Source organism: Acipenser ruthenus, chromosome 3 (assembly GCF_902713425.1).
Source record: "Acipenser ruthenus chromosome 3, fAciRut3.2 maternal haplotype, whole genome shotgun sequence".
In the NCBI taxonomy this organism is placed as follows: domain Eukaryota; kingdom Metazoa; phylum Chordata; class Actinopteri; order Acipenseriformes; family Acipenseridae; genus Acipenser; species Acipenser ruthenus.
Window position 1 is genome coordinate 57,626,966 of NC_081191.1, and position 26,714 is coordinate 57,653,679.

At 41.2% G+C, this 26,714-nt stretch overlaps 1 long non-coding RNA gene across 1 annotated transcript in view; it reads left to right on the forward strand.

The window, feature by feature from the left end:
• Positions 1 to 18,834: 18,834 nt before the first annotated feature.
• Positions 18,835 to 26,714, forward strand: part of LOC131721076 (uncharacterized) — a 36,549-nt gene continuing 28,669 nt past the window's right edge. Inside the window, exon 1 of the long non-coding RNA XR_009319847.1 lies at positions 18,835 to 19,492. This is a non-coding gene — a long non-coding RNA (uncharacterized LOC131721076). The remainder of the gene's footprint in view (positions 19,493 to 26,714) is intronic.

Genomic DNA, 26,714 nt, shown 5'->3' on the forward strand with positions numbered 1-26,714 from the left:
TTGCGCAGAAGAGTGCACTGCTGCGACGTCTGCTGGCGACGTAAGGTAGGACAGTCTCGTTTACTGTGGATTTGGGTGAAGTATTTGACTGTATTTTGAGATATAATTCGGGGTTATGAAACCCTATTGTAATTTTGGGTTGGTATTGGTGCTGAGTGCTGCTAATGGTTTCTAGAATTGCTAAATATGAGCTGATGTGTTTAGAATGTACAGTTTTTTTATTTTTATTAGGCCTATTGAGAGACCGCAATCTGTGTGAGGTCAGTGATGGTTTCTAGAATTGATAAATAAGATATGTGTTTATACTTTACAGTTTATTATTAGGCCTACTGAGGTTGGTATTGGTATGCGGAGAATGGTTTCTTTCTACTTGATAAAATGGGCTACTCATGTTTATTTGCTTACAGTAAATACAAATACTAAATAATAGCCTACCAACTGTCGGCAATCTTGTGTTTAAAATAATCTGATATGCAATTAGATCTTAGACCAGAGATTACTGTAAACAGAAAATTGTAATTGCATAGAGCAGAGCCATCAATGAAATAATCTGTGGTGCGTAAACTGGACAATTGGCGAAAGAATCTAGCTCTGATACAATGTTGCAGTGGCAGACAGAGAGACGTGCGGAGACAAAGAATAATGAATAGAAAAATATTTCGTAGATGGAAAAATCTGATATTTTCAATAGGATAGCCTATTATTTGTGACTTCTAGATCATGAAGCCATGGTATGGCAACTGTCATAGCCTATACTTTGCTATACCTAAATCGCCCCTAATATGTCTGAAAACCTGGTAGTAGCTATAGCCTACAATTTAGAGAGAAGTTTTACCCTAACAATTTAAAACACTTTTTTTTTTTGATAGATACTTCATCATGACGGCGCGCTGCGTTACTATTACATTTTTATTATTTCGGTATGTTGATTTTGACATAAATATGGGCCGGTGGACCGATTTTTTTATCCCAGTCCGCCCCTGCCTGGTACTATAGTTTTTCTCATGGGGAAGGAGCTTCCTGCTGATATACAGGACCGGGTCCTCGCTTCTACGCACACCCTGAGACAACACTGCCCCAAGAGCAGTCTCTGAAGCATCCATCTGCAGGGTGAACCTCCTACTGAAATCAGAACTGCATAGCACTGGCTTGCTACACAGCTTTCGCTTCAAAGTGAGAAAGGATCTCTGGCACGGCTTCGTCCACTGAACTGTATTTGGGGCAGGCTTCCGGGTGAGGTCTGTCAAGGGAGCAGCGAGCGTGGCGAAGCTCGGGATGAACTTCCTATAATAGCCTGCTAGTCCCAAGAAAGAGTGCACCTGGGTTTTGGTCGTAGGGACCGGCCAGTCATCAAAAGGCTTTCACCTTAGCAATCAGCGGTCTGATCTGGCCGCTCCCTACTCGATACCCCAAATACTCCGACTCACTCTTCCCAATGGCATATTTCTTTGGGTTAGCAGTGAGCCCAGCCTCCCGCAAGGATTGCAGCACTGCCGCTACTTTACACAGATGACTTGTCCAGTCCTCACGTGGATAACCACGTCATCTATGTAAGCACCGGCATACTGCTGATGGAGCCGGAAAATGTGACCCATCAAGCGCTGGAAAATGACTGGTGCTCTGTGCAACCCAAAGGGCATGGTCCTAAATTGGTACAACCCGAAGGGAGTCGAAAACACAGTCCTCTCTCTGGATTCAGGGGTCAGGGGTATCTGCCAGTACCCCTTCGTTAAATCCAGTGTCGTCATAAAATGAGCCGTGCTGTAACAATCTACCTTTGACCCAAAAGGCCAACACAACATTCCCAGAATAAGAATCGGTTACTACCAAAAACTCCTTAAAAATGACATCAGAAAGGCAGATACACAGCAAAAAATAGGATTGCTAGGTTCGTTTGAATGCAAAACATTTAATTTCAAAAACATCTGTCCAACCCACACAGATTACCAAACAATTTTATGACCCACAGTACCTTGGGTAGCTGCTGACCCATGCACATAAACCGTTGAAACAGAAATAGGATGGTGGTAAATCCACCGGTAAGCCTACAGAGGTAATAAATAAGTAAAAATAATGTCCAGTAGAAATGTCCCAAAATAATAGTCCAGTATCATAAACAAACATAAAATAGAAAAAAACCCAAAAATCAAAATTCAGTTTGTAATCCACCAACAAAAATAAAGTAAAAGGAAATTAAACAAACATCCGCCATAAAAAAATAATACTAAATCAGTTCGGTCTCAGCGGTTTGTGTGGTTGTCCATGAGCGCTCCAGAAAGACGACACAAAGTCCAAAAAACACAGCTGTAATCCAAAATCCAATGGAATGTCTTGTTTTCCTCCAGGAAATAGCAATGAAAAAAAAAAGTGCCAGCAACGTTTGCTAAACAAAGACCATTGACTAAAACTGTAAAAAACTAAAGCTAGATAAACATAGTATACATCTAACTTTATGCAGTTTTGCATTAACACATCTAAGTTTAGTAAACCTGTACACATGAAATACCCGACGGCAAACCTTCAGCAGCAAACTAACCAGAGTCCAAACTCCCAACAGGAAAAGGTGCCGTCCCATAGTGCATTAGTGCAGGGTTTATAAAGGTCAAGGTCCTCCAACATATTTAAAGGGGCAACGTTTCCTAAAACTCATTCTTAAAAGGGTAACAGTAAGCATACATTGAAGTATCATATATTCTGACTTTAAAGAACACATTTTGAATACCTGGCCAGGCTAAAAAGTGGTGAGCTTAAATGGACTATTTATATAATATTTACTTTTGTGTGACAGGCGTCACAGTGCCTAGACGCTCCAGCAACTCATCTACCTGGGGCATGGGATAAGCATCAACATTTTTCATTAATTCGCCTGAAGTCAATGCAAAATCGAGTTGACCCGTCTGGCTTATCCACTAAAACAATCGGACTGTTCCAGTCACTTTGGGACCTCTATTACACCCAGTCTGAGCATCTAATCAATCTCCGCCTTTATTACCTGCCTTTTGCACTCTGGTATGCGGTACGGCCTCTGGCGAACTGGCGTCCCCGGCTCAATCTCAATGTGATGGTGGGCTACTCGAGTCTGCCACGGGATGGGAGAAAACAGAAATCAGGAAACTCCACCACCAGCGCCCGAGCCTGACATTTCTGTGTTTGTGTCAGATTATCTGTACCGACCCCTTTTTCGCCAACACAGAAAGATCAGGTCCCAGGTCTGTGACGTCATCTGCTTGCACCACTAACAAAGCCTCCTGTTGCAACCAGTGCTTCAAGAGATTTACATGATAAACGTGCTTTTCTCTCCATCGCTCCGACTGGCAGATCTCATAATCCACCGTCCCAACCCGGCGTGTAACCTCAAAAGGTCCTTGCCACTTCGCCAGAAGTTTGGACTCAGAGCTGGGTAACAATAGAAGCATTTTATCCCCTGGCTGAAATGTGCGTAACCGTGCCCTCCTGTTATATTGGTTCTCCTGTCTGTGCTGAGCCTGATGCAAATTGACATGCGCCCATTTTCCCACAGACTCAAGATGTTTGCGCAGGTCCAACACATACCGGACAGTATTGGTCGAATTGTCCTGCTGCTCCTCCCACACCTCTCTGACCAGATCGAACACACCCCGGGGTCTCTGCCCATACAGCAGCTCGAATAGTGAAAATCCCGTAGAAGCCTGAGGTACCTCTCTGATAGCAAAGAGAAGGGGAGGAATCTGCTGGTCCCAGTAGCACACGTCACTGTCAATAAATCTGTGCAACATGTTTTTGAGGCTCTTATTATAATGTTCCACAAGACCATCAGTCTGGGGTTGAAAGACCTAAAGTTGGTGCCTTGGTCGGTCAGTATTTCCTTGGGGATCCCCACCCGGGATAAAACCTTCACAAGCTTGTTGGCATCAGACTTAACAGACACAGATCGGAGAGGAATGGCCTCTGGATAACGCGTAGCATAATCCAAAATGACCAATAGATGTGTGTATCCTGCCGCACTTCTTTCTAGCGGTTCCACTATATCTACTCCAATACGCTCAAACGGAGCTTCCACTAGGGGCAGTGGCACCAGTGGAGCTCGTGGTACAGCTCTAGGGCTAGCTTTCTGACATTCCCCACAGCGTTCGCCAAAACGCCTGACGTCACCATCCAGCCCCAGCCAATAGAACCGTGTCACGAGCCTCGCTTTGGTCTTGTCCCTTCCCAAATGACCAGACGGGAATAGCGTGAGCAAGCTGCAACAAATTCTAAGGAATGAGCAACTGGTGATGCACTTCCCCCGTCTGGGGTAATTTTTCAACACGGTACAATAGGTCTCAATTAATTTCAAAGTGAGGGTACGTGGCGGCGCGTCTGGGCTCGACCACCCGACCATTAACCACCGCTGCTTGGTCAAAGAGCCTGCCCAGCATGTCGTCACGCTCGAGTTGGAAGTCACGGGAACGAGCTAAAAAAATCAGCTCCCATTGCTTCCAGCTCGGGATCAGGTCGGTCCTGAGCGGAGGTAGCCGAGCCAGACCCCTGCACTGGCTCTGCGGCCTCCCCCCCAGACTCTTCACCAATCACCCCCACCTGAAACTTCTCAGACTCATTCTCAGCGGCCAGGCATTCCCGTTTAGTTTTACAGGCTCTAAATCTATGGCAATAGCAGTCCTGGTCACGAAAGAGGAAGATCACTCCAATTACTTCCTCTTTTTTACCAATAGGGAGGTCAGGGCTGTCACAGCAGCCAACCAATCTTTAAACTTTAAAGTCCCATCCCAGAACTACAGGAACTGGCAATCGAGGACACAAACCCAACTGCACTCGTGTCACCTGCTGACCAATTTTCAAATTCACAAACATCTTAGGATAAGTGCGCACATCCCCATGAATACATTTAATATGCACCTGTCCCGTTATTTGCTTATGCCCCGGTGAGATTAAGCTCTCCTGTATTAGGAACTGACTACACCCTGAATCTAAGAGAGCCTGGGTTTGTGTATCATCCACTGACACAGGAATCACAAAACCAACATCCAACATCTGCTGGAGTGACTGATGGAATGGAACAGTCTTACCTGGTCAGATGACGTCACATCCCATAGCGGGGCAATCCCAGTCGATTTGGCTCACCTCCCAGGTTGTTCCACACATCAGTGAACTGGTTTCTCGCCAGGAAGCTTCAGTAGGATGTTGAGACACAGGAGCCATCAAAGGGGTACTCCATCCTTGCTGTCAGCACAGATCCCCCCTGATACACTGCCTTACAAACACCCTAGATTCAGCCAGTACCACAGTGGTTCAGTGCGCAGATCTTTCAGTTACCCTCAAAACATCTGACCCCTGCTTATTCAAAACTCATTCAAAACGCTTATTCACCATTTCTGAATTTATCCTAGCTTTCAGACATTTTAGAGGTATAATCTGTGAATTCTATCCTGACCGGCGCCATGAGCTGGATGATTATATGTCAATTATTCTAGGCCTTTGTGTTAGATTCGGAGGATCACATTTCTTCAAATACCATAAAGCCTTTTCTGCAAATGCCACTGCTCCTCTTCAGCAATGGAACCAAAGGATTTACTGGGGAGTCTTGGATCAAGATTTATATTCTTGTTTTTTCACTGGTCTCTGGTTGTTGGCATGCTCCATATGTAACTCCACATCTCACCCCACCATCTCCTGCTCCCTTACTGCCCCTCAGCCCCCCCCTTCTGTCCCTTCCTCGCAATCCTTCTCTTTCTTTCAATCCTTCGAGGTCTAAGAACGGATGCGGCCATAGTATTACTTTCTCTGAAGGCCGTCAGATTTGTAATAATTTTAACGAAGAAGCCTGCTCCTTTTCTTCTTGCAACTTCCTCCACATCTGCAGCCACTGTGGTGAAGCACACTCATGATCTGCCTGGCCCTGCAAACCCAAACACAGCCCCCTCTATAAAAACCAAACCTTCCATTGCCAATGTTCCAAAATTTCTTTCTACACCTGTCAACACGCAAGCCCTGACTACACTGTTAATCAAGCACCCTGACCCCTCATTTGTTTCTTATCTTATTAATGGTCTCACTGAAGGGTTTTCTACGGGTCTCTTTTCCTTTCCCACCTCTTCCATCTATTGCAATAATCTCCAATTTGCCATTTCCGACCCTGACACTGTCGATATTTTGCTAAAGAAAGAGTTAGAAAATCCATTCATGATAGGCCCCTTTGAATCAGATGCAGCTCCTTCCCTCGGCTTCGGAGGATACTACAAGCGGAAATGGTTTTCGGCTAGTTTTCGGCTACACGGTCCGAAAAAATTCAGCACCATTCCCTTATCTGAGCAGTCGTCATCATTGTATGAGATGTATCTGGTGGCCGTAGCCGTGTTTCTTTGGGGGTCCACTTGGGTCAAAAAGTCTATCCTCATACACTCAGATAATTTAGCTACAGTCCAAATCATAAATAAAGGTCACTCCTCTTCTTCCCCTTTAATGAAAATATTCAGAAGAATTACCTGGTTATCTGTTTGCCACCAGTTTGTTCTCAGAGCCCAACACATTCCTGGCCACCTAAACTTAATTGCTGACTCTCTTTCTTTTCAGAAATTCAGATCACTAGCTCCAGAAGCTGACCTATTGCCAACTCCGGTTCCTCCCTATTCAGACCTGATATTCCTGTGAACCATCCTCTGCATCCTTTGGTTCTGCAAGCTCAAGAGACAGCTCTTCTCGGTATTGCTCTCTGCACCCTGCAGACGTACTGGTCAGCTTGTTTAAAAAATTTCCATTCCGTATTTAATATTCCTTTTCCTTCTTTTTCAATTCAGGTAGTTTCATCCTTCATTATTTCCCTTCAAAACAGAGCTATACAAGTCTCTTCTATCAAAGTATCAATTGCTGGTATCCAGTTTTTTCACAAATTTATATTTGGTTCTCCTAGTTTGACACTTGGCAACTCTCAGATTTCCCTAATTCTGAAAGGGCTTCAAAGGTCAGAATCGCCTTCCCCCCAAACCCCCCTACTTATTACTTTTGACATACTTTCCCAGTGCATCTTCTTTATTCGTTCCGGTTACTCATCTCAGTTTTTAGACAAAACTCTTGAAGTTCTATTCCTTCTAGCTTTTTTGGGGTTTCTGAGGTGCTCAGAGTTTGCAGCACACTCTTATAAATTTAACCCACAGATCCACCTCTGCATTTCTGACTTATCTATCCTCTCCTCTGACGCACTAACCTTCTTGCTCAAAAGAAGTAAAACCGATCAGGAAGGAAAGGGATCCCTAATCTATCTGTTTAGATTAAAACTCCATGTAAGCCCCTATGAATCCCTTCTCTCTTTTTTTCAACTCCGCCTTTCTCAGGGTGCCACAGCTTCCGACCCTTTGTTCATTAATGAAAACGGAGCTGTCGTTACCCTGCATTGGTTTATTTTCCACCTTCATCAGATCCTTTCCAGAGGATTCTCAGCCAGGCAGTTCTCCGGTCATTCATTCAGGATCGGAGCAGCTTCTTCAGCTTCTCGTCACAGAGTTCCAGACTGCATTATTAAGCAGCTAGGTCGTTGGTCTTCTGGGGCTTATCAAGGTTACATCAGGACAAACATCGTACATCTTAATGTTTTTTCGAGGATATCCTCTTAGTATCGGTAACCCCCGTTTCGGCTAGTCCTTTAGTCAGCTAATACTCCTACTTGCGGCATTGAGACCTGCTTGTTCTTTTGGGGTCTCTGCCTTATCCTCATGGCCAGGCGTGAGTCCTCAAACCAAGTTAGGTTTGATGCCAAATTAACGTATCTACGGAAGTCATGTATTGTTAGTTCTTCCACAGCTATCACATACCTCGCATTTCTTCAATAAATAGTTTAAATCAAATTATTTTGTGATTGGTGTTTTGTCCCGAACTACTGAACTATCTTTATAAACTGCTATTTTAATTAATGACCATGCATAGTTGATGTGATATTATTGTTTTATTAATATTAAACATATTTTATTGTATAGTATTTTAATATTGGAATACTAATAATGTTTGTTATTTTATTTCTGCATTTTATTGTTTCTATACTATTTAATAGGTTTATTTTCTGTTTAATTGCTGTGATTGTAATTCTGTAAAGCACCTTGAGATGCTTACATGAAAGGTGCTTAAAAAATAAAATGTATTATTATTTTTTTATCAATAAATAAATAAATAAATAAATAAATACATATGTATTACTTGTCATGATGCATGTGCATCAGCATATGAAATGAACTGAATATGTAAAAGAAAAGCAATAGGCAAGTGTATGTTAATAAACTATAATAATAAAGTAACAGACAACCTAACATTAATAAACTAACTGTCAAACTAAATTAATGTCACAAGTGACGTTTCATTAATTATTATTTTGTGCACTGAAATGATTTATTATTGTGTTTCCCATTTACGATGTACCTTTACCTGATTTGTTTTTCTTTTGTATTTTATTTGTTGTTGCACTTTGGAGTCTGCATGTTTAAATCAGTGTTTATTTTTGTGTGCACACTATTTTATCATCTGCATGAGCGCTTTCCCTACATTAGTAGGAAGTCCCGTCCAACACCGTCCAGCGAATGAGAGTATCCAGGGGGATATAAAAGAGGAAGGACAGGAAGGAAGGAAGCGGTGTAGGGAAGCAGTCTGGTTGTGGCTGCTGAAGGAAAACTAGTTGCTGGAATCGTTAAATTGACGGAAGAGAAGAAAAAAAGAGCGTCTTGGCTATCCTGGAAGAAGGTTTCTGGCTGTAGAGTAATTAACAGATTTTGTTTTGTGGTTTATGTACTGCACCAACTTTTTGTGACCGCTTTTCATATCCCGTCATATTGGGCTTTTTTTTTTTTTTTGAAAGCTACCAGACAGTGCGAAACTCACTGGGATTTTAGAAAGATGTTTTTTGGAGCTTTATACATTTTTTTATTTTTTTCTGGTCATGCTTGTGTTTAGCTGGGCTACATTGTAGGGGCTGGCCAGGTTTGAACAGACGTTGCCAGGAGTCCTGTGACCTGTGAAGAGAGAGAAGGGAAGTAACGTTCATTATTATTCGCTTATTCTTTTGAGACTTTGATATATTACTGTATATCCATACCTTATATTTACCCATCCTGAGTCGGCTCTGTGTTCTATCAGGGTACACCTGAAGCCCACCAGGGTGATACTTACCTGTCCATCGTTGGGGGTCGAAGTCCAGAGGTCCGGTACAGTCCAGGGTGCAACAGTCGGGTTCCAGAACCAGCGAGAGAGAGTCCAAGATAAGCTAAGGAGAAGTAACCAGCTGGAACACAGGAGTGTATGAGAAAGTTTACTTACCGTTTGTACACATTTCTGACGGCCTCCTTTCTTTGCCCCCCCTTCCCCCTCTCAGGTTTCCCGGGATCATCATCTTCATCTTCAGTGGGTCGGCGTATCGTTGCAGTGAGTTTGATTGGCAGTTCGATACGTGGGACAGTGGACGTCGGGACGAGTGGGCAGGTGAGCGGTTTGGGAACCAACTTTAATCAGACTTCCAATACTTTTACTGGACTCTTTGTGTGGCAGCTAAGCACGAACATTTTAATATATTTTTTTAGAGAGCTTTATCAACAGGAGGAGATTATCTCAATTTGTATTTTTTTAGGTTCTCCATCATTTAACTGTTTCTATTTGTTGTGAGTTTTGTGTGTGATTTTTAAAGAGCATTTTTACCCTGTTGAGAGAATAAAATTTGTTTTAACCTAGCTGGGTTTCCCTTAGTGTGTGTGTGTGTGTGTTGGACCCTCAGGGTTCAAAAGAACCTGTTCCGGGAAGGTTATTACTACTGTCATAAAGGTCCTTGCCCTTTTCAAACTCAATGTGGCATAGTTGGTACTATTCAAATTATTTATTTACTTGTGGTTAAGCCTGGCCACCCAACCCGTGACATTAACACAGCACCCCTACACACGTTAAATGCAGCAGCAATATACAAGACTTGCACATTATTTAACAGAATGGTGAAGCAACTTGCGAGAATGGGGAAATACCAAATTGCTCGGCGACTTGTGTCTGATTCAGGTTTTATTAAAGAGCTCAAACAATTTCCAACTTTTTGTAGCAAGAGAAACAGCGGTGCATTTTGCAGTTTGTTTACATGCCATTTTGTAGCGGTGAGGTGCACTCGTGGAAATCAGGATACAAAACAATTCAATGATATTCTAACACTTTTTATTTATATTTATATTTCTTTATTTATTGATTTTACACTCACCGCGGTCCGGATTCCAACTGCTGACCCTCGGCACTACAGGCAGACACGCTACAGTTTTGCTTAAGGGAAATCCCGCCCATAATGGGGTTTGTAGTCATGTCTTTTATGCACACATACAATGTGCCTATTCGGTTAGTAGGGGTAATTCATTACATATTTCCTCTGTTTAAAGAAAGCTCGTCCTTGAGCGTGGAGCAGCTGAGCAGCATACATCTGAACTCAATGAGACTACACAAAACCGCTGTACAAAAGAGCCAGCTCGACCTCGCCCACCAGTTTGCCTGGGATCAGCTACAGGTGGCAGACTGTCGCCAGAAGCGCAACTATGACACTCGGGCAAAAGGAAGGCTGTTTCGAGCCGGCTCTTTTGTACAGCGGTATCGGTACAAGTGTCAAAACAAAATGCCATTATGTACACTTACGGAACACATGAACCATATAAAATGATGAAAATCCAATTGTACCTCAGGCTGTGAAGCGGCTGGTACTTGGTTTTCCACCTCGTTTGAGTTGAAATGCTCAACGAGCGTGCTGACAATCATTTAGGCTGCCTGAGTTACACATTTGCAGATTTTTTTTGAGCGAGAAACTACTGTCAAAATTCAAGAGCAAGCAGAAAAAAGATTTGTAAGTGTAGAAAGAGAATCGCGCGCACACAGAATAGAACTATAAACGTAAAACGGGATTTGAGTGTGAGCAGACTAGAACTCTAAGGGTAAAATAAAAAACCGCAAGCCAAATTTCTTTTTTGAGAGGAGGTATTTTTTGCATTTCGCAGTTACAAATTGTGTTTCTGTGCTCTTGTATTTTTTACTTTTTTAATGTAATAGTCACCAATTGATTTTACCCTGTTTTTCTACCAATTTGGAATATCCAATTGTATTTTTTAGGCTCAGCTCACCGCTACCACCCCTGTGCTGACTGGGGAGCGGCGAAGACAAACACATGCTGTCCTCCGAAACGTGTGCCGTCAACAGACCGCTTCTTTTCACTCTGCAGGCCCGCCATGCAGCCAACACAGAGCTACAGTGTCAGAGGACAACGCAGCTTACAGGCAAGCCCGCAGGCACCTGGCCAGTCTACAGGGGTTGCTGGTGAGCTCAGGACACCGTAGCTGACCTAAGCGCCCCCCCCCCCCCCCCCCCCCCCCCCCCGGGCGGCGCTTGGCCAATTGTGCGCCGCCCCCTGGGAACTCCTGTCCACGGTTGGCAGTGGAATAGCCTGAATTTGAACCCGCGACCTCCAGGCTACAGTGCGCATCCTGCACTCCACGCGAATCGCCTTTACCGGATGCACCACTCGGGAGCCCCCAGCGCTCTCGTTTTTTTTACAGTAATCTCTCTCCATAGAAACGAGGCATAACGAAGCAAAGATATCGGACTCGTTTGATGATTATTACTACCAATTTGTTGACGATTTAGCTCTGACTTCAAACACCAGTTCTGCATTGAAAACAGCATGCAGAATTCCAGCAGGAGTAACTCTTGCATGGTGTGTTACAGAAAATGTTTTAGCTGTTTAAATATTCAAATAAAATTCACAAGTCTAATTATCTTTGTCAAACTTTAAATGAATGCCTGTTTTGGGTAATCGGTTATTACAATATATTTCTATTTTAATATTTATATCTTAATATTTATATCTTATCTTAAGTCTTTTATTAGGTCTATATAAATGATCTGCTGGTTCCTGAAAATAAAATAAAAATCTACTTTATTGTTTAATTAGTGTTTTTGTTTTGTTTTTTTCCTTTGGCCTCAATTGCGACTTCCATTTGAACTTGGGATTGATTTAGATTCAGGGACAACTTAAATTTAAATAAATACACATTTAAATTTGAGTACATTCAGTGTGTTTTAGGTTTTTTTTTTAATCTTTTTTATATGTTTTTGGCATATTGCCAGGTTTTAATATTCTAAGTTAATCAAAAAAAGAAGACATGACTACAGTATAATTTTTGTTTGCTAATAATTTTGCTACAATGGAGGAAGTGCAGAAACTGCAGATCAAAAGGTTGGGACACAGCAGACCTCCAATAAAATTAATGCAGGTGAATAGTGACAGAGGATGGGCATACACTCAAACCTTTAATGATTTGTGGTATAAGCTTAGGCCATGGGGTTGTGCAAGTGAAAACAGCAATGCACTGTTTTGCTTTCCTTGCCTCCTTTTTGCTAAGGCTCGGGGTGACACTGATGCAGCATGGTCAAGAACCAGGTTACAGACCTGCAACTTCTCTCCTCGAAATCAAAAAAAAACATGAGAACTCATAAGACATGCGTCCAGGTATGTTAGGGAGAGTGAATATTGCTGTCCAGCTTAGCACTGCTTACCGAAATGCCATAAAGAAACACAATGAAGAAGTGTGTAAAAACTGACACATACTTACACGCATCATTGAATGCATAAAGTTCTGTGGAGCTTTTGAATTGACCTTGTAAGGTCATGATGAATCATCAACATCTTCCAATCCTGGTGTGTTTCTTGGGCTGCTAGATTTTGTTTCAAAGCTTGATCAGACAATGGAAACACATTTGAGGAAGGCCACAGTCTTTAAAGGCATCTCTGAGACAGTTCAAAATGAACTTCTAGGCTGTATGTTAGAGGTTTGCAAGGAAAATATTGTGAAAGAACTGAAACAGACTGATTATGTCGCTATTCAAGTTGGTGAAACCAGTGACATTACAAATATTTCCCAAAGTGTACTAGTTTTTAGGTACATTGTTCCCAAAACTGGACATTTTGTTGAGTGAATTTTTGGGTTTACTGAGTTGCAACGTGGAAATGCTGAAGCTGTTTCCACTGCCATTATGCAACAGATAGATGCCATATTCACAGAAGAAAGTGAAAACGCTAAAATAATTTCACAGAGCTACAATGGAGCTAGTGTAATGCATAGCGAGACTGGTGGGGTCCAGAAATTTGTAAGGGAAAAATATCTAAATGCACATTATGTCCATTACTATGCCCATCAACTAAATCTAATAATGGGTCAAGCAGCACGTCAAGTTTCAGAGGGGCAAATTTTTTCCAAACCCTTTCTGGTTTTTCAACTTTTTTCTCTCACTCTCCAAAGAAAACTGCTGTTTTGGATGAAGTTGTAAAGAAAAGATGACCAACTGCTCCTCAAGCGAGGTGGAATTTTGGTAGTGGAGCAGTGAGGACAGTGTTTGAACAGCGCGATCACCTGTTACAGTGTTTTCAAACAATGAGTGATTCTGGAGACTTTCACAGTGTGGCAGAGTGTCCCGCCCCTATATATTTATTTATTATTATTTGTATTTTTGTTTGCGGCGCAGTTCAAAGTGCTGCATGTTTGTTGTTGTTTTTATATTTTAAAAACCTTGTGAGGATGTGTGGCTGATCAGCTACTAATTATTTAACTAGCTGACAGTCACGCATCCTTACTAAACTCGAGCAGACTGTGGCCGAGGGGTAATAAGATAATTAACAGCTAGTTAACCCCTGGGCCAGAGTATAGGAACCTGCAGCTGTCCGTGCTGTGAGGAGAGAGTGTACAGAGGAGAGTTCGGGGAGCGGAGAGAACGAGGAAAATAAAATAAACAACTGCTAAGTATCGTGCTGGGTTAAAACCAGCACGCTTATTTGTTTCTATTTGTTTGGCCAACGTGCCTTTTTGTTTTGTGTTTGTTGTTTGTTTAAATTTTTTGTTTTGTTTTATGATTTAATAAATACGCTGAGCGCAGTAGCATTTAGCTTCACCCGCCCATCCACTGTTTTGGTTCTGTTACTTCCTGGTCCGTGACGTCACCACACCTCACCACTGCAAGCCATCCTGCCCCATATGGACGCATCCTCACAAGGTTTTTAAAATATAAAACCAACAACAAATACGCAGCGCTTTGAACTGCGCCGAAAACAAAAATACAAATAATAATAAATAAATATATAGGGGCGGGACACTCCACCACACACAGCTAGAGAAGCTAATGGTTTTTGCCGTAGCCTCGTGGACAGAGAGTTTCTGTACTTCTTGTACTTGTTCCAAAAGATAATAATGAAGGTGGATATTTTGTATGGGAAACTCCAGGCAAGAAATATTACATCTGTTGATGGAAATGAAGCGGTAACTCAATTTGTTCAAAACATTCAGTGCATCCGAGCATCTGTTAGAACACTGGAATCCAGCCTCCCTGAGAACCTGCCACCAATGCCAAAAAGAGGAAGGGGACCAAATACTACAGAAGATTCTGACAGAGCTGCCTTGCAAATTTGTGACATCATCATCTCTAATGCAAAGGAACGGTTTGCCTTCAGGAAGCACCTTGTCTCTGCAAAATTGCTGCAGAGTAACCGTTTTGATGAATATCAGGTAGCTTTCCTGGACAGTGTACTAGAGGAAACAGTTACATAAGAACATAAGAAAGTTTACAAACGAGAGGAGGCCATTCAGCCCATCTTGCTCGTTTGGTTGTTAGTAGCTTATTGATCCCAGAATCTCATCAATCAGCTTCTTGAAGGATCCCAGGGTGTCAGCTTCAACAACATTACTGGGGAGTTGGTTCCAGACCCTCACAATTCTCTGTGTAAAAAAGTGCCTCCTATTCTCTGTTCTGAATGCCCCTTTATCTAATCTCCATTTCTGACCCCTGGTCCTTGTTTCTTTTTCAGGTCAAAAAAGTCCCCTGGGTCGACATTGTCTATACCTTTTAGGATTTTGAATGCTTGAATCAGATCACCGCGTAGTCTTCTTTGTTCAAGACTGAATAGATTCAATTCTTTTAGCAATTCTTTCTGCATACGACATGCCTTTTAAACCCGGGATAATTCTGGTTGCTCTTCTTTGCACTCTTTCTAGAGCAGCAATATCCTTCTTGTAACAAGGTGACCAGAACTGAACACAATATTCTAGGTGAGGTCTTACTAATGCATTGTAAAGTTTTAACATTACTTCCCTTGATTCAAATTCAACACTTCTCACAATACATCCGAGCATCTTGTTGGCATTTTTTATAGCTTCCCCACATTGTCTAGATGAAGACATTTCTGAGTCAACATAAACTCCTAGGTCTTATTCATAGATTCCTTCTTCAATTTCAGTATCTCCCATATGATATTTATAATGCACATTTGTACTGCCTGCGTGCAGTACTTTACACTTTTCTCTATTAAATGTCCTTTGCCATGTGTCTGCCCAGTTCTGAATGCTGTCTAGATCATTTTGAATGACCTTTGCTGCTGCAACAGTGTTTGCCACTCCTCCTATTTTTGTGTCGTCTGCAAATTTAACAAGTTTGCTTACTATACCAAAATCTAAATCATTAATGTAGATTAGGAATAGCAGAGGACCTAATACTGATCCCTGTGATACACCACTGGTTACCTCACTCCATTTTGAGGTTTCCCCTCTAATCAGTACTTTCTGTTTTCTACATGTTAACCACTCCCTAATCCATGTGCATGCATTTCCTTGAATTCCTACTACGTTCAGTTTGGGAATTAATCTTTTATGCTTTCTGGAAATCTAAATAAACCATGTCGTATGCTTTGCAATTATCCATTGTCGATGTTGCATCCTCAGAAAAATCAAGCAGGTTAGTTAGACACGATCTCCCTTTCCTAAAACCATGCTTACTGTCTCCCAGGATATTGTTACCATATGGGTAATTTTCCATTTTGGATCTAATTATAGTTTCCATAAGTTTACATATAATGGAAGTCAGGCTTATTGGTCTGTAGTTACCTGGTTCGGTTTTGTCTCCCTTTTTGTGGATCGGTATTACGTTTGCTATTTTCCAGTCTGTCGGTACAACCCCTGTGTCAGGAGACTGTTGCATGATCTTGGTTAGCGGTTTGTAAATAACTTCTTTCATTTCTTTGAGTACTATTGGGAGGATCTTATCCGGCCCAGGGGATTTGTTTATTTTAAGAGCTCCTAGTCCCTTTAACACTCCTGCCTCTGTTATGCTAAAGTTATTTAAAACTGGATCGGAACAGGTCGACATGTGGGGCATGTTGTCAGTGTCCTCCTTTGTAAAAACCTGTGAAAAGTAATCATTTAATATATGTGCTATTTTTTTTTTCTTCATCTATGATTTTGCCATTTGTGTCTCTTAGACATTTAACCTCCTCTTTGAATGTTGGAAAAATATTTTGGAATTGGTTTTAGCCCCCTTAGCAATGTTAATTTCTCTCTCTCTCTTGGCCTTTCTAACTTCTTTTTTGACTTGCGTTTGCAGTTCCAAGTACTCTTTCTGTGTACTTTGTTAAAGTGCCTTTTTTCGCTGAATTTTTTTTTTAATTGATCTATTAAACCATTTTAGCCATTTTGTTTTAGATTTAGATGTGTCTACTTTTGGGATGTAATTGTTTTGCACCTCTAGTACTACATTTTTTAAAAACAGCCATCCTTTTTCTGTGGATGTTTTCACTATTTTACTCCAATCTACTTCTGTTAGTTTCTGTTTCATACCTTCATAGTTTGCTTTTCTAAAATTGTAAACCTTAGCTTTAGTCATTACATTTGGGGTTTTAAAAAACACTTCAAATGAGACCATGTTGTGGTTGTTTGAGTTTGCCAATGGCTCTCTGACCTCTGTTTTAGTTATTCTGTCTTTGTTATTTGAAAAGACTAAATTAAGACATGCCTCCCCTCTAGTCGGTGTCTTGACAAATTGCGTTAAGAAGCAGTCATTTGTCATTTCCACCATTTCAATTTCGTCTGTCGTGCACCCCACCGGGTTTTCCCATTTTATATGGGGGAAGTTGAAATCCCCCATTAGTATGGCTTCTCCTTTTCTACACGGATTTCTAATTTAATTGTATAACAGATTACTTTGCTTGGCGTCTGAATTTGGCAGTCTATAGCATGCTCCTATTATTATGCCCTTTGGATTTTTGTCCATTATTCTCACCCATATTGATTCGGCGTTGTTTTCTTTGTCCATATTTAACACCTGGGCTTCAAGACTATGTCTTATGTATAGCGCTACCCCTCTGCCTCTTCTGTTCTGCCTGTCTTTCCTATACAGTGTGTACCCACTAATATTATATTCGTCTCCATCACTCTCAGACAACCACGTTTCTGTAATACCTATCACATTATAGTTACTTGTTAGTGCAGTAGCTTCAAGTTCTAACATTTTGTTTCTGAGACTTCTAGCATTAAGATAAATACATTTAATAGTTGTCTTACCTGAGTTGTTGCCCTTGTTTTGATGTGGTCTCCCTTCTGTTTTTTTTTTTTGTTTTCTCCCCCCTTCCTTTCTAGTTTAAATGCTTCTGGACCTCCTCAAGGATTCTTTCTCCGAGTAGATTGGTTCCCTTTTTGTTTAAGTGCAGTACGTCCCACCTGTATAGATAGTCCTTCTTGTAGAATGTGCTCCAATGTTCAAGAAAGGTGAAGCCTTCCTGTGTGCACCACGATTTTAGCCATGCATTTTGATTTTGTATTTCCAGCTGTTCATATGGTCCTTTGCAAGTATCCCAGAAAATACCACAGTTTTGGTCTTGTCTTTTAATTTCCTTCCTAGCTCTCTAAATTTGTTTTGCAGGGATCTTGGCCTGTCTCTTCCAATATTGTTTGTACTGATGTGGACGACTACTACCGGGTCGTCTCCTGTTCGTTCTAGGAGCCTGTCCACCTTCTCAGTGATGTGTGTGACAAAGGCTCCTGGAAGGCAGCAAACTGTTGTAGTGAGAGGGTCCAAACTGTGAACTGAACTTGCTGTGTTTCTCAATATGGAGTCCCCAACAATCATGACCTCCCTTCTTTTTACTGCCTGGCCAGCACTGTTTATAGGGTCCTGGATGTTGTTCCTTTCGTTCTCTTGATGTTGGTTTTGGTCATCGAAATTTTGAAGTGGCTCAAATTTGTTGGATGTTTGGATTTCTGTTGGCTGTGTTTGACGAAGTTTCTTTTTTCCCTGCTTCTGCTTATCTGAAACCAGCTGTTTCGACCCTCTTCCATCTCCCTGGTGGCTTTCAGTCTGCTGGGGTGCAGACTTTCATTATTATTATTATTATTTATTTCTTAGCAGACGCCCTTATCCAGGGCGACTTACAATTGTTACAAGATATCACATTATACATTATTTCACATTATACAGATATCACATTATTTTACATACAATTACCCATTTATACAGTTGGGTTTTTACTGGAGCAATCTAGGTAAAGTACCTTGCTCAAGGGTACAACAGCAGTGTCCCCCACTGAGGATTGAGCCCACAACCCTCCGGTCAAGAGTCCAGAGCCCTAACCACTACTCCACACTGCTGCCTCCATGAATTGTGTGTGTGTCAGCTCCTCAAGCTCCTGTTGCTGTCTCATTTCCTCCAGCTCCATTTCTAGCATACTTACTAGTTTAAGCAAGTCCTGGATTTTGCAGCACTTTACACACACTTGGTTGAGCTCTGTTGGGTTTTACCCTTCTTATTTAGATTATGCATGAATGCATTTTTTATTTTGCTTTATTTTTACTTTGCTTTATTTTTGTAACTTTAAACAAAAGTATGCACTAAGTGAGTTAGGCTCATGTGTATATTTAAAGCTGGTACTGTGCAAACTAAAATGTGATTCAAAGTCAAAACTGTAAAATTTTGTCACTGATGATTATTAACAGTATGTTTGTTGATTATCATATACAATTTACAAATAACGAGCTACATGCTGCTGATAATTAATTGTATTGAAACAATGAAAAGTTTGAATATTGTGTGTAAATGCGGCCAGAAGGAATAACAACATAAAACTGTGTTTCCTCTATTTATTTCAATTCAGGTACAGGACCCAGTCAGATGCAGATCTGGAACCTGTAACACTTACAAACAGTGTATGAAACAGAAGATTTTAAAAATGCTGAAAATGCATTAAGTATGCTTGAACTGATGATATATAACAACTTGGACAGAACATTTCCGGAGATTACAAAACACTGAAGATAGTTATTACCACTCTGATGACTACAGCAGAGGCAGAGAGGTGTTTCTCAAAAACCTTTTTGAGAAACAGTATGAAAACCGAACGATTAAATGCTTTAGCCATGTGTGACAGAAATATAATGAATCTTGGTTCATTGGTAGAGTTCTTTGGACGGGCTGGCCTGACAGTTCTTTCTCAGGGCCGGGAAGTCGTTCAGTCTGGAAGAAGGCGAGACTGTTGCAGGAACGTATTGACCCGGAGGGGAAACGACGTAGCAGCTGCAGATTGTAGAGACAGCTACACTCGTTTACCAAGGTGTCATGTGTGAAAGCATAAAAGGGGAAGGAGAATCGCAGTCTATTCCTTCGCTTGGTTTTGAGACAGAAACTGGAGGGACCGGGAGAGACCCAGCGAATCATAGTAAGTATTCATGAGTGTTTTTTGTTTGTTTGTCATTGTTAGTAAATGTCTTTGTTTGTGAATCACTAGATGGCTAACATATATCAGGAAATGTCGCCTTGGGCCAGCACTACCTGTAACAACACCACAGTCACTTAATAAATTGTTATCACCCACCACGAGCACTACTGCACGCACCTGGACTGGTGATTGTGTACAGTATTATTGTGGGGTAGATAACGTGTGCTTATTATTTCGGCTACAACCCATTATTATTGTTACCTCTGTGATTTACACATTGGTGTGTATTGCCGGAGGTTTATTGTTTGGTCGCCAGACCAGGATTAAAAATAAAAGACCCCTTTTCCAAAACGGATTATAGTTTCCTGGTTGTGATTATTTCTGCACTGCATCACCTCTGCACCTGTTCTCACTCAGCAGCCACTTTACCACACGTTATCAATTGACAAAATATATGATGGCTGACATTCCTGACTTTAATAATAAAGTAATCGAACAATTTGCCAATGTAACAGGAGAGATCTGTGCTGACTGTCTGGTGCATTCATGGTTCTGCAGGAAGAGGGCAGCAGCCTCGTAAGATCCGCCTGTCAGTCATGGCGATGACACGGAGAGGTGGGGAAGAGGGTGTGTTAGCTTTCCCTCTCTCTGAGTGGCTGAGAAGCGGGGCTTGGGGGATTGCTTGGTCCATAAGTGCTGCGCTTGGTTGTGCATTCGGGTTGCCGTGATTGGGAATGCCCAGAGACGCTGAAACCTTTGTAATACTGGTCCTACTGCAGAAGATACTGGTTCTGTGGCTGTTTTGTATTTCTTAAAATTAATTATTGTATTCTGTATTCTTTATAAAGGGTTGTTGTTTAATACTCTGCACTATTCTTCTGAATTACTGCAGTAACAAAGCAGCTCAAAGACATGAACACAATTAAGCAGAAAATCAGTTTTACAATATATGCTTTACTCCACAAGAAAATGTACTATTTTTCAGTTATTTAATTCTATTGAACACCTAAATACAGACTGTTACTCTGACAACCATTTTTCGCTATTATTACCTGAAGACACAAGGCAAAATATAAAAACAGAACTCCCTTTTTATTAAATGTAACATATATACATTTGCCTGCTGCCTCTGCACAACCTTTGTACAGTTGTTTCCTTTTTGTTGTATTAAACTTTAAACTTCCGTCTGGTCAGATAATTCCTTTTTTACTGCCGCTATAAAAAAAATAAATGCAACCAATTAATGAAGCCATGTGTAACAGGCTGTTGGCTTGTGGGTGCGTGCATTCACTGCTGAGTGACAGGCAGGAGATCGAGATGGAGGTTGAAGATGACACACCCCTGCAGGCGAGCAGGTTTATTTACACACACACAGTGAGAACAGCTCACTTGACTCTACCAACAATGGTAGTGCACTGAGGACATATGGCCAGCATACAAAATGCCCAAATCAACACAGTGCAAAGAACTTTCAAAATAAAGGTGCTGTGAAAACGGCATGTGCTACTCCCTAAGGCATGGAGGTCCCACTTTATTATTATTTATTTCTTAGCAGACGCCCTTATCCAGGGCGACTTAAATTTGTTACAAGATATCACATTATTTTTACATACAATTACTCATTTATACAGTTGGGTTTTTACTGGAGCAATCTAGGTAAAGTACCTTGGGGTATAAGGGTATAGCAGCAGTGTCCCCCACCTGGGATTGAACCCATGACCCTCGGGTCAAGTCCAGAGCCCTAACCACTACTCCACAGGCTCTCCCAGGAGCGTCAGGTACTTCATTAATTATTTACAAGAAACAAACAGTATTTACAAATATACATCCACACAAAAAACACTCTTCATGTGCTCCTGCCCTGCTACACCATGTCATACTGAAAATGAAATGCCAATTGAAAATGCATATTATTGAACATTGCATAATTTCAACATTTTAGATTAAAGGTTAAAAAAGCAAATTTTTTAGGACCTTTGAAGGTTTAATGGAATGTATGCATATGACAAAAATAAATCTTATCGACTGAAAAGGGAAATGTTAATGAAATGCAAAGAAAATAAATAAAAACTGCTGATGTAACTGTTTATAAACACTTGTAATGTTAGTCATATTACTTACTTAAATTCTGTTATCTCATTATTCAACATTAAATACTGAAATTGTTATATTGCAACTTATAAATGATTGCAAGCAATTCATTCTTTGGAATACTTGTTTTAATATTTGCCTCCATGCCACACTGTGATGACCGCCCTCCAGTTCCACTGAGCCTCGACATATACTCTGTGGTGTACAGGCCATGCATCACGTCATTTACAAACTTCTGGGCAGAATGGCTGGCACACTTTTACAGAAGTTCAATGATGAACTGTAAAAAAATAATTAGAAAATACTTTATTAGGCTCATCACCAAACTTTTAAAAGATTTGTTTGATAAAGGCATCAACATTCCCGTCGGCAGTGAAACACCTGGCTCTCTTCAATTTATTCTGCAAAGTTATATCCGCAGAGCCCATCTTTCCTCACCTGCAAGCAACTTGAAGCAGACGACCCTTACCCGCTGACACTCCGCACCTGACCTCACAGAGCCTTCTCAAATCCCTGTTCCATCCCATTCGTTCCCCACCTTCATCAGAGCATCTGTAACGATTTAAAAGACCTCATCCAGCCCATATTATTATTATTATTATATATTTCTTAGCAGACGCCGTTATCCAGGGCGACTTACAATTGTTACAAGATATCACATTATACATTATTTCACATTATACAGATATCACATTATTTTACATACAATTACCCATTTATACAGTTGGGTTTTTACTGGTGCAATCTAGGTAAAGTACCTTGCTCAAGGGTACAACAGCAGTGTCCCCCACTGGGGATTGAACCCACAACCCTCCGGTCCAGAGTCCAGAGCCCTAACCACTACTCCACACTGCTTCCCCATAACAAACTCTATCAACGCCCGGTTTGACAACTTGGAAAACCAATGTATGTATGTATGTAATGAATACTGATGAAATACAGACAAATAATTTTTACCGTAAATAAATAAAACAAATAAATATAATGTTTTATGTTGTCATAGGGAAAGGTTTTGACAAACAAAATAAAAAATAACAGGTAAACAACGGAGTGGAACAACCACAACAACACGTCCTAACAAAAAAAAAGGCTGTACTAGAGGGAGAGAGTGAGAGAGAGAGAGAGACATGAATAAATCATATCCGGGTAAACAGGTTGTGGGGGCCGAGGGAGTGAGATTGTCTAATGCTTCAGTGTATGATTCTCCTTGAAGCATGGAGCAACGCACAGAGCTTGGCACCGCCTGTTCGTTGTCGCTTGATGTTGATGGTAAATCTTCTTCACTTACCTCTTCACTGACACACTCGCTGACATCCGATTCAGTGGAAGAATTGTATGTATTTGAATTTAAATCGGAATCTCAATTCAGTATTATTTCTAATACTTCTTTCTCAATGAGCAATTTTCGCCATTTTTGTGATAGTTTATTGTATGTAATTCAGTTAATATCTGGCAGAGGGTACAAGAGACCAATAAAAGGTGTTACAGAAACCTAGTGTTACAATATCTTGTTATCAGAAGTTTTGTAGGCTCAGTAATTCAAATTTAAAGTTGCAGAATGTACCGGTACGTTCTTACTCCCTGGGGACCACAGAGCAGTGAACGTTCGTACTACTCAAAGGGTTAAGCGTCATTCCCTTTCAGCATATATTCGGAAACAAATAATCAAAGGTAAAAATATCAGTTTGGTCTCCATAATCATTGCCAACTCATTGCCGTGTTTTTGGACCACCGCATAATTGATTGCGGGGACCTTTCAGTTACCCTCAAATCCCGTGACCCACGCCTGCTGAAGAATTTAACCCTGGGGGAGTTCGTCCTCGCTTTTTCCATTTACCGTGATGTTCTTTGCTCAGTTTACCAACACCGCCACCACGAGCTGGATCAATATCTATTCTACATCGTGGAACTCTCTCTAAGATATGGGGGTACCATGTTCTAAGAGCACAACAAAACTTTCTCAGCTAAAGCTGCTTCTCTTCTATCATCAGATAACCATATTATCGACTGGTCTTCCCCCGACTTAGATCTCTTTAACCGCATCTTCAGCAAATTACAAGCTAATGCTTGTGGCGTCTGTGCTTTCACATCACATCCTACCTCCCTCTGTCCAAAAGCAGCTGCAAGCTCATCAAACCTGGTCAACGCTCCTCCCCTCCACGCTTTAATACAAGATTATCCGCTCCAAACCCCATCCATTCATTACCTCCACCGAACAGATCCACAATTCAGGACAGATACGGTCGCAATATCAACTTCTCCGGCGCCAAACAGATTTGTAATAATTTCAACACTGCTGTTTGTTACCACAAAACCTGCAGATATTAAAAATGCATTGTTTGCTATTAAATCCAGATGCTTTTAAAGTCATGCCCATCCATCCCTCCCTTCACCACCTGTTTGGTATCTACTAGGAGGGTGAATGCTACTTGGCTACTCAGCTTACATTCGGCTGCCGCAGCAGCCCAAAAATATTTGACATGCTCTCCGAAGCACTTTGCTGGATTCTCCTCAACTCCTACCATGTTCCATTTCTCCTCCACTTAATGGATAATTTCCTTCTTATATCCCCTCCATCAGACCCTCCAGCTCAAGCAATCAACCATTTAAAAAATCTTTTTCCTGCTGTTGGCATTCTGAGCTGAGTGTGGAAATGACTTTGAACAGCACAGCTATACAACTAGCTTACGTAATTCCCTTGACCAAATCTGGTCTTATTTCCCTAGCATGATGCATGGTGGGAGACAACGCACATTGAAAGTTAACATTTGCATTTCTTCTTCACTTTACCAGTGTCAGCAGAAATCAGTTATATTTAAGAACAATGCTTTGAGTTTTGCTCAATTCTCACAGGCAGCATAGTGCTATACCCACGCATCACAAGGTCGAAAGTCAAGGCTGGTCATTGCAAACTGCTGATGTACACCGGTATGTACAGCTTAATTTTAAGAGTTCATTAACCCTGCATTGATGCAGAGCTTACATTGAACACAGGAAAATCACATGTTTACAGACAGTTTCAATGATTTCTCACTTCCTTCATCATTTACATGGGAAGCATAAGTAACAGGTTGTATAATGAAAAGGAACAAAGGCTGATGAAACAGTAAGAGCTTGTGCCATTTAACTTGTACAGTGTGTACACTGCCCTACACAAGGTCTGTGTTTATCAGAAAAAGCCTACGTGTTCCAATAGTGTGTTATTATGCGTTCTGTGACACTTACCTAAAGTCATATAGCATGTCACTTTTAACAAAAGTAAGTTAGAACCAGTTTTTATTGGTTTGATTATAGTTTGTACATAGGCTCAAAACAGCTTATTAAGCAGAAACACAGGTTTTATCATCCTTCCGAGTTCTGAAAAGCCAATTACTCCCTACATGGGTGTATTTCGGGCCACATGCCAACAGAGCTTCAAAGTCAGGGTAATACTTAGACAAAAATCCTTAAACCTTTATCGTCTATGCAAGGGATTCTCTCCATCTGGCTCCCGCTACCAGTACTTTTAATGACTCTCCTATCCATTCCAACATTTCATCTGACACTCAGAGGGATCCTCAAGAGCTCCCCCCCTAGCCCACCTTCTCTAATTTCTACCCTCCAGAAAGGCTGCTTCTGTCCATTTGATGACCTGGTTATGGAAGTCATGTGTTCAACAGCATTTTTCGGATTTCTCAGATGCTCAGAGTTTACTGTCACATCAGCTTCCAGCATACGTTCCTGCAACCTTTTTCAGTTCTGGCTCCGCACCTCGAAAACCGACCAATTTCATCATAGACATTTTATTCAAGTATCAGGGCAGCAGTGTGGAGTAGTGGTTAGGGCTCTGGACTTGACCGGAGGGTCGTGGGTTCAATCCCAGGTGGGGGGCACTGCTGCTGTACCCTTGAGCAAGGTACTTTACTTAGATTTCTCCAGTAAAAACCTAACTGTATAAATGGGTAATTGTATGTAAAAATCATGTGATATCTTGTAACAATTGTAAGTCGCCCTGGATAAGGGCATCTGCTATGAAATAAATAATAATAATAATAATAATCAAAAATCAATTCTCCAATATGCCCTTACACTCCCATGACAAAGTACATTTCCTTCAATTTTCTTCCATCAGAGCCACCATCGACTCCTCCCGCTCAGTCATACCTCAACATTGGTTTTCATCACATTTAACCACTCTCGTCTCCATAACAGGCCTTTTGCCACAATTCTATATCCCCCATTCGTTTAGAATTGGTGCAGCCACTTCAGCAGCCAGTGCTAACAGATGTAACAGATTCAATGGCTAACATCTATCTCCACCTAAAAAAAAATATGGTGTAGTAGACACATATATTCGCTTATCTCCTACTGACATTGCCACACCTCATCAAAAAATAGCTAGCATGCCCGGAGTACGGGCTACCTAACACATAAACCATCACACACTAACTCTTTCTAACCCCTCTCTGTTTGTCTTGTATGTCATTTCTTCCTTGAATTTATGTTATGCATTGGCACGTGTTCTGCTGTTTGTGAGGTTCTGCGGGGAGCCAGGGGTCCATTCTTTGTAGGGTGACCAGATAGCAGGAGTGAAAAATCAGGACACTTTCAGTTGGTGTGGGGAGGAAAGAAACCTCATGAACTACTGCACAACGCAAGTGACGCAAACAAGGTATCTTTCTTCTGTAGATAGTCTTTTTTTATTCCTTCGCCTTCCTGTGTGCATTGCACTTAGGTAAAAACAAAACCTTAGAGAAATATAATTTTAAAAAAAAATACTCCAAAGCGGTTAACCTGCTGTACTGTGCGTAGCAGGTGGGACACAGGCAGAGCTGCATTGTTTTTATTTAGGTTGCTAAAATCTTGTTTTGAGCATTGGAAGTAAAATACCAAAAATGGGCGACAAAGCAAAACAAGGTGTACATGCAGATGGAGGGAATTGTTTTGCACATCTTGTAATGTGACTTAAAGAAAATACGATTGATCACTAGAACTTCAGAATCACACATTAAACAAAAAGCTACTACATAGGCTGCTGAACAGAACGTAAAACAAACAACAGCTTTCAGAAAACAAACTGGAAAGTCAGCACAGACAAAAAAAGTATTCCTGCGTTGGTTGTACCCAAGTTAAATCAACACTGTATTTACAA